General features: G+C 46.6%; 3 non-coding genes across 3 annotated transcripts; 1 reads left to right on the forward strand and 2 right to left on the reverse strand.

The window, feature by feature from the left end:
• Window positions 1–72, forward strand: trnaw-cca (transfer RNA tryptophan (anticodon CCA)). Its single transcript has one exon. It is a non-coding gene; the product is annotated as a tRNA-Trp (tRNA).
• Window positions 73–5030: 4958 nt separating this feature from the next.
• On the reverse strand, window positions 5031–5102 carry trnae-cuc (transfer RNA glutamic acid (anticodon CUC)). Its single transcript has one exon. It is a non-coding gene; the product is annotated as a tRNA-Glu (tRNA).
• Window positions 5103–10984: 5882 nt separating this feature from the next.
• On the reverse strand, window positions 10985–11058 carry trnan-auu (transfer RNA asparagine (anticodon AUU)). Its single transcript has one exon. It is a non-coding gene; the product is annotated as a tRNA-Asn (tRNA).
• Between the last annotated feature and the right edge of the window lie 3661 nt (window positions 11059–14719).

The following is a 14719-nucleotide window of genomic DNA, read 5'->3' on the forward strand; positions in this document are numbered from 1 at the left end:
GAGCTTGTGGCGCAACGGTAGCGCGTCTGACTCCAGATCAGAAGGTTGCGTGTTCAGATCACGTCAGGCTCACTACAATCAACGTCTAACATTTCGAATGAAGAAAAGAGTACGTTGTATCGAAAGTTCTTTGCGGAATCTTTCGATCACACGTGAATCTTTGCTGTCAGTTTGATTTGTGAACACTGTGTCAGGGAGGTGGTGTGCCCATTGTTTGGGTAAATGCTCAGCTCCCCGCAATGTGAGAAATAAAACACAAACTGTTCATCACGGGATTAAAACACACAGCCGCTTCGTTCAGTTGGTGACAGCGCAGTGTGAATCACATTATACCGATATTTTTACAACTTAATCGAGACATTTCCATCCAGGTTTTAGTCACATCAAACTGCCACGTAATGCTGTCATGGCCTCAGTAAACTATAATAACGTGAAGATCGCTGGGATGATTTTCTACATCCGACTGCAATATAAACACAGATCATTGTTTCCAATTTTGGTGGAACAAAAGACATCATATTGGTGGATAATTACAGTTAGTGCAAACACAGCTAGCCATCGATAAATATTAATCCTGTTCCCTTCAATGGCCAAATTTCAATTCAGAAACCAAGTGCACTCGGCTGCTTGTAACATAGACAACATGACAAAATGGCTCATAGGAGGAGAAATGGGGCATTGAGAAGGAGTGAAATGTTTGCTTTTGGTCACCTCTACAATTGTTAGAAAAACAGGTTGAAAGGATTCTTAAAAGGTGTCTGAAGGAGTGGTGAGGGATAACACTTCAGACAGCACAAAGTGGAAGACCACTTTCTAGTGGAAGGAAAAGACATTCCTTATTTCTGAAAGAACTGGGAAACAGAAGAGGGGATGAAATCTGACTTGGGAGCTATTTCCTATTTGTTGAGGATGTCGCTTCATCACAGTCTTGGTTTCGAGCATAATCTCTTCATCAGGAATAAAGGGTGGCCCAAGGGGGCTGAGAGATAAATGGGAAGGAAGTGGGGCTGGAGTGAAGGTAGATGGGAGTGCAATAGATAGATGGAGGTCGGGATTGATGGTGATAGGTCAGAGATGAGGGTGAAGTAAATAGGTGAGAAGCAAGGTGGACAGGAATGACAGGTCAAGAGGTTGGTGTCGAATTGGAAGGTTGGATCTGGGACAAGGTGGGGGAGAGGAAATAAGGAAACTGATGAAATCTGCATTGATACCATGTGGTTGGAGGGCCCTAGAGCAGAAGTTGAGGTGTTTTTCCGACAAGTGTCGGGAAGCAAGAATTTGGCAGTGGAGGAGGCCCAGGACTTGCATGTCCTTGGTGGAATGGGAGGGGGAGTTGAAGTGTTCCGCCACAGGGCGGTGTGTCGGTTAGATTTAGAGTCCCAGAATTCTTCCCTGAAATGTTCCGCTAGTTGGCGTCAAGTTTCCCCAATGTGGACGAGACCATATCACGAGAAATGGGCATAATCTTATAAATAGATTGCATAAATCTTAGCCCGCCAGAGTTATTTTCTTTAATTAAATTAAAGAAAATTTTTATTCAGTTGGATGACTGCATGAAACGGTTTGTTGGTCAGATTTGAATCATCACACCCAAAAGAGACAATGCCATGAATATCAGTGAACTGCTCTTTTTGTTAAAAACCACAAGTTCTTGATTTATTTTCACAACTTACTGGTATTCACACCTGCACATTCAATGTCAAACTCTGACATCAGAAATTAAATTACAGCATTAATTTTGACTTACAATATTCGAGCAAACAAATTAATAGCACACAGTGAATCGCAAGTCTGATTAAAATGAAATTAAATCTGACCAAAAAAAATATAAATTCAAGATGGGAGATAAGAAATGGTGGAAGGGCAGAGGGCAAGAAATGCAGCATCATAGAATGTGCTCCTCCAGAGAGTGCATTTTACCAACTACCACTGCTAAATATAAACACTCTGATATGATCCTCCGGTTTTAATGTAAACCATAACCCCATACAGTAGGTACCATTTAAATGAGTTAAAAATACAAGCCTTGAGCAAATCCAGCTTCCAGCCTTATTCAGTCGCTCCCTGTAGCTGAAACCCTCCAACCCCCAGCAACATTCCCGTAAATCGTTTCTCACAGAGAAGTCAACGGTTCAGTCCTGAAGAAGGGTTAATACCCAAAACGCTGACTACTCCACATCCTGGTGCTGCCTGGCTTGCTGCATTCTCCCAACCTCCTGCTTGCCTACTTCGGGTTGCAACATGTAGTGGCTCAGTGTTTACCACTGCAGGCTCACCGTGCCAGGGACCCAGGTTAGATTCCAGCCTTGGGTGGCTGTCTGTGAGGAGTTTTCATATTCTCCCAGTGTCTGCGTGGGTTTTCTCTGGGTGGTCCTGTTTTCTTCCATAGTCCAAATATGTTTAGGTCATGTCGATTGGCCATGCTTAATTGCCCATAGAGTTAGGTAAATTAGTCAGACGGAAATGGGTCTGGATGGGTTACTCTTCGGAGGGTCGATGTGGACTTGTTGGGACAAATGGCCTGTTTCCACACTGTAGCTAATCTCATCTGCACTACATTTGTCATTAACGAATGGCTGAGTAGACTCGATGGGCCGAATGGCCTAACTTCTGCTCCAATGCTCTTGCTGTCTTAGGTTTCTCTGGATCATTTCATTTGGAAATGTGCAGTCCCTGGCTCAATGTGCAGCAGTTTCCAATGAAAACAAAGCTCATATGATGGTTGAACTCCTACAGTGTGGAGACATGTCCTTCAGCCCAACACATCTGCACAGATTCTTCGAAGAGTAACCCACTCCGATCCATTTTCCGACCCTCCATAAATTGCACACAGACCCCCAAGGATGGAAGTATTCCTGGGTTCCTGGTGCCATGAGGCAGCAGTGCCAACCGTGAGCCACCATGAGGTTGTGGTTGTGGGGGGTGGGGGAGGCAATTGCAGTCCAGAAGAAAACAAATACAGCCTACCTACTCCCCCACTGCACCCACTGTCAGAACTGGCAGGAGGTTCAGTCCTTGGGGGTGACTCAAGGCAGCGTCACCGGTGGGATCTGATTGCCGGGAGCGCTGGTAACCCCGCTGGTGCTTCCGCAAGTTGCAGGAAAACATGAACCTCTTCCCACACTCGGGCCAGCTGAAGGTCCTCTCCCCGGTGTGGACACACTGGTGCTTCAGCAGGGCGGAGGAATTGCTGAAGGACTTCCCGCATTCAGGGCAGCAGAAAGGCCTCCCCCCTCCGACCCCATCCACCCGTGTGGCCAGCTGGTGCTTCAGCAGTGTGGAGGAGCGGGTAAAGTCCTTCCCACATTCGGGCAGGAGAATGGCATCTCCCCGGTGTGGACGGACTGGTGCATCAGCAGGCCTGAGGAATTGACGAAGTACTTCCTGCACTTACGCAACTGAGCGACCTCTCCCCCATGTGGACCCACCAATGGGCCAGCAGGTCGGAAGAAAGAGCAAAGCCCTTCCTGCAATCGGGCAGAAGAACGACCTCTCCTCAATATGGACCCACTGGTGTCTCAACAGGTGGGAAGAAATGCTGAAGGCCATCTCGCACTTGGGGCCGGATAAACAGCCTTCCCCGGTGTGGACCAACTGGTGCGTCAGCAGGGCAGAGGAATCACTGAAGGCCTTCCCACACTCAGGGCAGCAGAAGGGCCTCTTCGTCTCTGTAGACCCATTGGTGCTTCAGAACCCTCTCAAATTTCACAATATCCTTCTGATAGGAGGGAGACCAGAATTGTACACAATATTCCGAAAGTGGTCGAAAAAATGTCCTCGAGAACCACAACATAACCTCCCAACTCCAATACTCAGTGAGAGGATTGTGAAAGCTTTCAAAACAGGAAAGAATGGAGGGTCAAACCGAATTTTTGAGAGTCAACTTGAAAGCATCAATGAGAAATCGGTGGAGGGGGTTTATTGGGGACCCGTTCTCCTTAAATACACTATATACGTATTTCTCTTGTGCTCTTCGTAGTTTCTCTGTGCTGCAGTGTGTAGTGGCTCGTTGAAATAATCTCCTGATGCAGCTTCTTTTGTGGGTGTTGGGATGATTGCTTCTGTGGTTAAGGATTTTGTTTGTGTGCATTGTTTTTCTGTAGATGCCAGTTTGAAGTTCTCCATTGACTCTTCGCTCTACTGTGACATCAAGGAATGGCACTTTGTTGTTGATCTCCTCCCCTTCAAACCAGGAACCTCCCTTAGACCAGAGTCTCACTGCTTGGAACACCAATATACAGACTAGTCAAAGGCCTGCACTGAAGGCTAAAGCACCTAGTCGAAGATTCACTCCACTCCATTTATTCCATCCAAGAATTCCTGATCACCAAAGACACTGAGACAGAAGGAGATGGAATAATGTTGTCCTTTGACATGACAGCTCTGTTCACATCCATTAGCATCAACGTGGCCAAAGAAAACTGAAGACACTACTCGAAGAACTAAAGACAAAAACACAGAACCAACTTCATCAGCAAAGATAGCACTGTCAAGCTCGGGGAACTGTGCCTTACCACCCACTTCATATTCAGTAACAAGCCCTACCAGCAAATCAACGAAATACCCTGAAACTACCAGCGTCAGGATTCCTCGCAGAAGCAATAATGCAGAGACTCGAACAAACAGCCTTTCCAACGATCCAACCCAAACTTAGAGTCTGCTACAGCGATGAAACTTTTACCATCAAAAAATTAAACAAATTAGAGGAAACCTACAACACCATCAACAATATCCTTCCTGGCATAAAATTCACAAAAGAGGAGAACAACAACAAAGTGCCATTTCCAGATGTCACAGTCGAGCGAACAGTCAATGGTAAATTCAAAACAGCGTCTATAGGAAAACAACACACGCGAACCAAGAACTTAACTACAGAAGCAATCACCACTACACATACAAACAAATCTGAATCAGGACACGATTTCAACGAGCCACGACACACTGCAGCACCCAGGAACTCCGAAGATCAAAAAATGACTGTACAGAGCATTCACGAAGAACAAGTAGCCTGCAAACCACCTGAAAACGGTTTCACTGACCGGGAATCGAACCCGGGCCGCGGCGGTGAGAGCGCCGAATCCTAACCACTAGACCACCAGGGAGATGCAGACAGATCCTAATAGCTCTACTGAAAATTTTTTCCCTTCCCTAAAATCGAATCCGGGCCGTGGTCGGTCGAAGGCTTTCACCTGTGTCTCCAACAATGTCATTTCTTGTAATTATTGCTCCTGATACTGTCTCCTCTACATTGGGGAGAGTGGAGACTGCTCGCAGAATTAAGTGACATCGCTTGAGGGAACATCTACAGGGCACCCACACCAATCAACCGCATCGCCCTATGGCCCAACATTTCAAACCCCCTCCCACTCTGCCGAGGACATGCAGGTCCTGAGCCTCCTCCATCGCCGCTCCCTCCCCACCCGATGCCTGGAGGATGAACGCCTCATCTTCCACTTGGGATAAATTCAACCCCAGGCCATCAATGTAGACTTCATCAGATTCCTCATTTCCCCTCCCCCACCTTACCTCAATTCCAAACTGTCAGCTCAGCGCTGTGCTCATGACCTCGCCTACCTGCCAATCTCCATCCCCAACTACCTGCTCTACCCCCCTCTCTGATCTGTCACCTTCATCCCCAACCCCATTCACCTATTGTGCTTTTTGCTACCTTTGGTCCAGCACACCCCACCCCCAATTTATCTCTCCACCCTGGAGGGGTCCTGCCTCTATTCCTGATGAAGGGCTTTTGCCCGAAACGTCGATTTTCCTTCTCATCGGAAGCTGTCTGACATGCTGTGCTTTTCTAGCACCACTCTGATCTAAACTCTGGTTTCCAGCATCTGCAGTCCTCACTTTTGCCGACCCAATAAACCCAGTGTGCCGATTTCACATCAACAAACTGACACAAGCAGAAACAACGTCTGCAGAAACCCTAGCCACATTACTTTACATTAAAGACATCTGGGAAATGATGTCCAGACAACTCAACCCTCTCAGCATCATGGTGGCCCACAAACCTACCAACTCACTTAAACAGCGGCTAATGAACCTGAAATACGCTATACAAGCAACCAGAAAACGAATGTAATTTACAAAATACCATACAAGGAAATATATACATGAACTCTGCCGCACAGTTTTTTTGTGGCAAGAAATGCTGGGATGAGATAAGGAAGATTTTTTCAGCCAAAACGAATCGACACTGACTGGACAGCCATTTAAAATCAACGCTGTCAGCCCAGGATGGAAGACCCGAAGGGATGTACAGTTTTCTTATTTTGCGCTGACTGTGAGAAGTGCTTCAAACCATTTTCTCAGATTGGGGAATTAAAATCACACCCCTCGCAGTGGGAAAGACTATGTCCCCGCTCTATTTGTAATTTCAAACCCAGAGCAACACAAGGAAAGCTCCACCCAATGGGGAAACCGTGGAAATGTGGGGACTGTGGGAAAGGATTCCCTTCCCCATCCATGCTGGAAACCCACAGACGCATTCACAACGGGGTGAGGCCGTTCACCTGCTCAGTGTGCAGGAAGGGGTTCAGACAGAGAGAAGCCATTCACGTGCCCCATGTGCAGGGGAGAGTTCACTCAGTCAGCTGCACTGCTGACCCACCAGTGGGTCCACACTGGAGGGAGGACATTCACCTGCTGTAAGTTCCAAAAGGGCTTCACCTGCTCCTCCCACCTGAGGAGGCACTATCGAGTTCACGTGCCGGCATAAGGGGATGGAAGGCGTGATGGCGAAGTGCTCCGATCAACCCAGCACTGGGGCGTCACAGGTTCGAATCCCACTGCGGTAGATGGCAGAATTAGAGTTCGGTCAGTAATCTGGACTTCATAATCTAAGGATGAAATCACTTTTAGGGGGTAAAAACACCATCTGATTCACTCATGACCTTTTTAGTGAAGGAAACTGCCGTTGCGGGAAAGGGTTCACTCAGTCATCCCAGCTGCATGTTTTACCCGGCTGTACCAGGGATCCAGTTACAAACGGACAACTCAGCTGACCAACAAAAAATGTGGGGAGGGGAGAGTGGGTGCATTTTGAGATGGAGGTGTTTTCTTTAAAAACTACTTTTTGTAAGCCTTTTTCCTGGGGAAATCTGAAGCTGTAACAAAATAGGGTCATAGTAAAGGTTACCTGAACTTACCGCCCGGCTTAGACTCTGTGAGGTCCAACAGGTTTTGTTTTAAAGCTGCTCATTTCTTTCAGCCTCCAGCACTAATGTCATGTCTCAGAAGGACCAGTGAATGAGTAGCTCATATTGTTACAAATTGTATATTTTTTCAGGACTTCAGGTTCATTGTTTCATTGGCATTGCAAAGTTTACTAGCAACGGTGGGAGGTGTGCTGTATTCACTAGAAACAAAGTTTTAAAATCTCACAAACACCAGGGTTTATTCTAACAAGTTTATTTGGAAGCACTAGGTTTCGAAGTGTTGCTCCTTCTTCAGGTAGCTGTGGTGTAGAATCACAAGACACAGAATATATCGCAAAAACATTATAGTGTCATTCAACATAAGTGATGTATTGAAGAAACCTAGATTGCTGTTAAATCTTTCATCTTTTAAAATGGGCTGCAGATTTCGGTTCATTAATATGTACATTCCAGAACTTCTTTTAAGTCACGTTCTCCAGGAAACTTGATGTTTTATAAAAGGAGGTAACACCTCACATCAAACAACGCATGAAAGCTATGAGGTGAGATCTGTCTGTATCCCAATCTTGAGTCAGACTGGTTCTATTTCCACCTGTATAATCCTGCAAATGCAAATTCACCCCAAATGTGTGAGTGCATGCATGAGAGAGAGAGTGTGCATGCTGGGTAAAGTGTGTGTGTGATGGAGTATAATCATGTGCGAAGATGTATGCGTGGGTGTGAGTGGGGTGGTGTGTTAGTGTGTGTCTGAGAGAGAGCATGTCTATCGGAAAGGCTCTGTTCGAGCGTGTGAGTATGTAAGAGTGTGTGAGGGAGTGTGAGAGAGAGAGAGCGAGCGTAACAGTGAAGTGGGGTTACCTGTCATGTGAAATGACCCAAGGTCGTGATTGAGGCCATCCTCCTGGATTCCGAACTTGGCTATCAGCCTTTGCTTAGCCACTAAAAATGATTAAGCAGTTACACAACACACATTGGAGAGGGCAGGGTGGGACTTGTCTTTCGATTTGCAGAAGGTGAGACGTTCTTGGTGCTGGAAACGAAGGAATACACATACTGGAGGAGCTTCGGCACAGAGAGATGGAGCTGGAAGCCAGGCTGCAGACACGTTGGGGGATTCACTGTGGAAACAGGCCGTTTGGCCCACCAAGTCCACACTGACCCTCCGAAGAACATACCCCACCCCCTGACCCACCCGATAACCCCACAGCTAATCTCTGAATTTAGAACGCCCAATCCACTCTAGCCTGCACATCTTTGGAAAATGGGAGAAAACCCGAGCACCCAGAGGAAACCGACGCGGACAGGGGGTGGGGGAGGGATAGGAAAGTGCAAAATCCACACAGTCACTGTGAGGGTGGGATTGAACCCAGGTCCCTGGCGCTGCGAGTAATCCCCTCTCCAGCTCTCGGCAATCGATTGGCTTCTCCCCAATCATGGTGACACTACAATCAGTTTGAGGAATTCAATTTGCTCCCATAGAGTTTCCACGGGGCAGGGGTCGTTGTTACTCGGCAGATTCAATGATCCAATGAAGGCCTCGTCTATAGCGAGAACACTAGTCCACATTTCCTTGAAAAATTAAAGTCCTCTCCGGAATTAGAACCCTTGAGGACTCCCACGCAGGCTGTGTGCATTCACGGGGATTCTCAATGCATGTTGATATTTGAAATCATTTCCTGCAGACAAACATTTCCCCTCCTGGATTCAAACACTGCAGATATTCAGGCCCTGACTAAATTTCTTGTCCATGCTTGAAAAGCAAATCCTCCTCTGCTAATAACGTGAGAAAACAGATCACTGCTGTCAGTGCAGGGCAGAAAATAGGATGAGAGAATTTTGGTTTGCACAGAGCAACCTTCTCTATCTTCTCCCCGAAATCTCTGTCTCTCAATTCTTCCACCTTTCAATGGATTCCAACCCAAATTCATCCTTCCATCCTCCTGCCTTTGCCCAGCTCCCCTCTCCTGAAAGTGCTGACCCTCTGTTCAGTTTCTCAGTCACATCTCGCCATCCTTAGTATATAGCCCACATCTTTATTTAGTTTTTAAAACAGAAAGGCAGTGGTTTGCTGATGCCAGCATGTGCGGGTGACTGCACTCACACAGTGTTCCAGACTCGTCTCTCGTGTCATTCAGAAAAGTCTGCACTGCACATGTGCAGAGAAGGGGATGCTGGGAGTGGGTGGGATGCATTTTCACCTCCCCATCCAATCATCCCCATAGCGTCCCATGTCAATTTCCTCACCGCCACCCATAGCATCCCTGCCCATTCTCTCTCTCTCTACCCTAACCTACCAGCCCCTTCTCTCTCTCTCCCACACATGCCACTCTCCCCACCCCGTCCATTCTATCTCTGCACCCTCTGCCTCTGTCCAGTCCCTCATCCACCCTCTGTCCCCATCCATTCCCTTTATCGCTCCACCCTCTGCCTTCCCAAATCCAGTCCCTTCCCTTACACTCATTTTCTATCACCTCCCACACGCTGCCCCCATCCATTCCTTCTCTCCCCCACCTTCTCCTGCCATTCATTGTTGCCCTCTTTCTCCACCCTCTACCCTGTCCATTCTCACCCCAACCTTTGCCCCGTCCATTCTCTCCCCACCCACTGCCCCGTCCATTCTCTCCCTACCCACTTCCCCCGTCCATTCTCTCCCCACCCACTATCCCCATCCATTTTCTCCCCACCCATTGACTCCTGTCCATTCTCTCCCCACCCACTGCCCCGTGTCCATTCTGTCCTGAACACTGCTCCCCGTCCAATCTCTCCCCATCCACTGCCCCATGAATTCTCTCCCCACCCATTGCCCCAGTCCATTCTCTCCCCACCCACTGCTCCTTCCATTCTCTCTCCCCACACTCTGCAACCAATTTCTTTCACTTCACACTTTGCAACTCCCCATTCTCTCTCTCCTCCCCAATCCTCTTCACCACATTCTCTCTCTCTGCTCCTACCCTGTGTACCCCCATACATTCTCTACCCCTGATGCTCTGCTCTCCTACCCATTTTCTCTCTTTCTCTTCCCCCAGTCTCTGCGCCCCCGGTCAAATCTCACTCTGAGTACCCTCCCCCCGTCCTTTCTCGTGCCTCGAGCCCTCTTTGATCGCTGTATCAAACCCTTCTAATGATAGAGAGACAATGGATGGTGATGATGACCTGGGGTGGGGGTGGGGATGGGAAGCGTGAGAAATGGCTGACCTTTAACATTGAGAATAGCTAAAATGATGTATTCAGAAACATCAGTAATGTCTGAAAGCACATTCAAATGTTTAAAAAATGCTGCAGACATATTTCTGAAACTTGCATTGAAATCTGCACAGTTTGGCCACAGTTGAGGACAGCCACTAAACCTGGAATGGCCTATTCCTAGTCTTGTGAAATTGGTTCAGAATATGTAGAAATACAGCCATAGAGTTGCAGAGAACAGAAACAAACCTTTCGGTCCACTCCGACAACATTTCCTAAATTAACCGAGTGATCCATTTGTCAGCATTTGGGCCATATCTCTCTCAGCCCTTCCTATTCAGACCTCCATCCAGATGCCTTTTAAATGTTGTAATTCTACCAGCCTCGACCACTGCCTCTGGCAGCTTATTCCAAACGCATGTCACGCTCTGCGTGAAAAAGTTACCCCGTTCGGTCCCTTTTAAACCTTTTCCCTCTCAGCCTAAACACCTCTAGTTTTGGACTTCCTCCACCCTGGGGAATAGATATACAAAAGTTGAGCTGCCAGACAAAATCATTGGGAAACAATTTCCTGAAACCATGAAAAACGTGCACATTAGCAGCCAATAAAGCGTTAGGAGTGAGAACCAGAAACACCCCATCCCTGGGTGGTCTCGAACCACCAACTTTTCGGTTAATAGCCGAACGCGCTGACCGATTGCGCCTCAGAGACGGTTCCCACCACTGCTTGCACAGTGTCTTTGAGGAACTTACTATTCAATTCATAATTCAACCCGCCCCGCCCAAAATTACCATTGTCCTCGATCAGTTTTACTTTTCTACAATAAAGCCTCGGACATTCATTATGGAGACATGGGAACAGCCTGATCCCACCATCTGCAGGCACATCCATGTCACGAGGAACGAGCTCTCCTACACCGGGACCATCGCCCTCCGAGCCTTTCAGTGTTTTGCCTCTTCCCGAATTTTCTCATTGGCCCCCAGCCGAGAATGGGCTTGAATTCCTGATGTGCAGAGAATTCTTTCAATGTCGCGGGTCAGTTCATGTCCCGAGAATATCAGAGTCAATATCCCGGCCTCTTAAACAAGGGGACAGTGTCTGGACTGTCTCTGCTCAGTCCGTCAGTTCATCCTTCATTCTCCTCTAATTCCACTTCCCAAAGAGTTTCTAAAGATTCACAAAGCTGGAGACTGGGATTTCTGTTTAACTTCCTGAACATTTTTTCACCTGCTAACTGACAATACTTTGCCAAAACCTCTTCCCCATTGTAACACATGCATTATGTCCAGGCATGAGCAATTTCCATTTTGTGGAGACATTCCCAAGTTTGGGAATGTTCTCTTTGGAGCAAAGAAGGTTAACTGGAGATTTGCTGGGACTGTTGGCAATGATGGGAGAAGACGTGGTGTGAATGGGCAGGTTAATGATCAGAAGAACCTCTTGCCACTGACTAGGGTCAGTTTCCAGAGGACAGGGATTTAAATTCTTTAATGGAAAGCAGCATTTGTGTCGAACAAACACAGCGAATACTGCAGAAAGCCAACGGGTCGAGCAGCATCTGTGGAAAGGTAAACAGAGCTGACGTTTTGAGTGTGCTACGGTTTTTGTTCAGAACTCAGTCTTTTGCCTCTTCCCGAAGTTGGTCCAGGTCTGTGTCTTAATTGACGAACACATGGCAAGTGCAGTTCCGCAATGTGAAGTTATAGCCTTTGCTGTTTAAAAAAAAAGCAGTGCATTGTTAAAATGATTATATATTGGAATGTGGAGAAAGTGAGGACTGGAGGTGAAAGTCGAAAAATGTGGCACTGGAAAAGCACAACAGGTCAGGGAGCATCTGAGGAAAGGGACAGGGAACGTTTCGGGCACGAGCCCTTCATCAGGAATGATGTATGGATGTACTAAGGGGTCTCAGAGTCCCTCCACACCAGTCAATGCCAGCTGTCGGGCAGATGCAGCAGGCAATGAGCGAGGCAAGTGATATATTACGAAGAGGAATTGAGTTCAGAAGTGGGGTCATTGAACATATTCAAGACGAAGTCCATCTGAGTTTTGAACAACAAAGAAGTGGATGGTTATGGAGGGAGGTAAGAAAATGGTTTTAAGACCAGTACAGGTCAGTCACAGAGTCAGACAGCACTGAACAGACCCTTCATCCAACTAGTCCGTGCTGAGTATGTTCTCAAACTAAACTCGTCGCACCGACCAGTGTTTGGCTCATAACCTTCGAAACTTTCGTATTCATGTACTTATCCAAATGTCTTTTAAACGTTGTAACTGTACGTGTATAAAATCATGAGGGGCATGGATAGGATAAATAGACAAAGACTTTTCCCTGGGGTGGGGGAGTCCAGAACGAGAGGGCATGGGTTTCGCGTTAGAGGGGAAAGATACAAAAGAGATCTAAGGGGCAACTTTTTCACGCAGAGGATGGTACGTTTATTGAATGATCTGCCAGAGGAAGTGGTGAAGGCTAGTCCGATTGCAGCATTTAAAAGGCATTTGGGTAGGTGTATGAATAGGAAGGGTTTGGAGGGAGATGGGGCCGTGTGCTGTCAGGTGGGACAAGATTAGGTTGGGGTAGTTGGTCGGCATGGACAAGTTGGACCAAACAGTTTGTTTCTGTGCTGTACATCTCTATCTCAATGTTAAACATACTCAGTGACCTGGCCTCCACAGTTTTCTGTGACAATGAATTCCATAGATTCACCACTCTCTCGCTACAGAAATTTCTCCTAATCTCCATTCTCCCTTTATGCTAAGGCTATGCCCATGGGTATTAGTCTCTCCTCCCAATGAAAACATCTTCCCAATGTCCACCCTGTCCAGACCGTTCAATGTTCTGTCCGTTTCAGTTAGATCTCCCTTGAATGTGGGCCTGTTAATCAGCATGAACCAAACCCTTCAGGATGAGGACATCCGTGATTAGATTCAACAAAGTGAGAATGGAGGGTGAGAGTGTGGGATGGAGATTTTCAGGTTTTAGGGAATAAGATAGGAAAGAAAGTTTAATATAAATTATAATTGATCAGATGAGCTTATGGGCCAAGGAGTAGTGGATGGAGCTTAATTTAGACAAATATGAGCTGTTGCATTTTGATGAGGCAACTCAGGGCAGGACCTGTGTGGTTAATGGTCAATTAATGGAATTCTGTGCTCAAAAAAGCAGTAGAGGGAGCTTCATTAAGACACTGTTGGATGGGTTTTCTGCGTGGTAGGGGAATTAAGGGACGTTGGGAAAATGCAATTAGGAGGAGCTGAGACGATTGATCGATCCGCCATGATTTTAATGAATGGTGGAGCAGGGTCGATGGTCCAAATGGCCTACTCCCTCTATTACTTTGAAACTATAACCCTGCGTTTCCCATGGCTAACCCACCTAACCTGCACATCCCTGGACACTGGGCAATTTAGCACAGCCAATCCAAATCAAGGCCAGTGAGCAATGTAGTGATTTGGAAACCAAATACCAGAGAATGATAGAAAGGGACAAGAAGAAGAAATGTATGAGCAATCAAAACTGGATTCTAACCATCACAAAAAATAAAACTAAATGCTCAGTATGTGAATGTTACTGCATTGTAACAAAAGCGAATTAATTGACAGCACACATTGAAGAGAATAATTATGATCTGAGACTCCTTACAGAGATGTGGCTTCAGAATGACAAGGATTGGATCCGGAATATCGAAGGGATACGAGGCATTCAAGTCGAGTGAGGAGCTCAGTAACGGTCGAGGGTGGGCACTGCTAATCAAAGCACTGATAGCATGGTAGTCTGGTGTCAGCTCGGATTTCAGGTCCTGATTTCTCTATCCTCTGATCTCCCTCTTCCCCCAGAGTTAAATGTTGTCTGTTCTCAGCTCTGCTCGATTTCTGCTGAAGCTTTGATCGCCTTTAACACATTCTGAAGCAATGAAATATTCTGAGCCTCCTGGAAATGACACATTATCTATACCCCTCCTGATTTTAAAAATCTCTAAAGTTATCTGTCAACTTCCTCGGCTCAATTGTAAAAATGTCCCAGTTTCTGCTCAATTCAAACCCTCCATTCCCTGCAACACGCTGGTAAAGTCGGGAATAGGGAATTGCATCAAATCACATAAATGTACTGTCTGAAACAATCTAGCTGTGTTCTGGCCTGAGATATTGAGAGTCCCTGGTGGAAGTAATTACGAATGCAATAATTTTGGTCACAGAATTGAACAATCACTTTGCAATAAAGGGGTCTACTTTGATAAGGAGGTAGTGGTCATTTCTAGGGTAAGTGAACAGTTTGGAGATCAGGGAGATGAAATTCCAGACACTTGGGAAGGGCAAGAAATGAATTTGATAAATAAGACAAAGAACTGTGGATGCTGGAAATCTGAAACAA

This window comes from Chiloscyllium punctatum, chromosome 36, assembly GCF_047496795.1.
Source record: "Chiloscyllium punctatum isolate Juve2018m chromosome 36, sChiPun1.3, whole genome shotgun sequence".
NCBI lineage: Eukaryota > Metazoa > Chordata > Chondrichthyes > Orectolobiformes > Hemiscylliidae > Chiloscyllium > Chiloscyllium punctatum.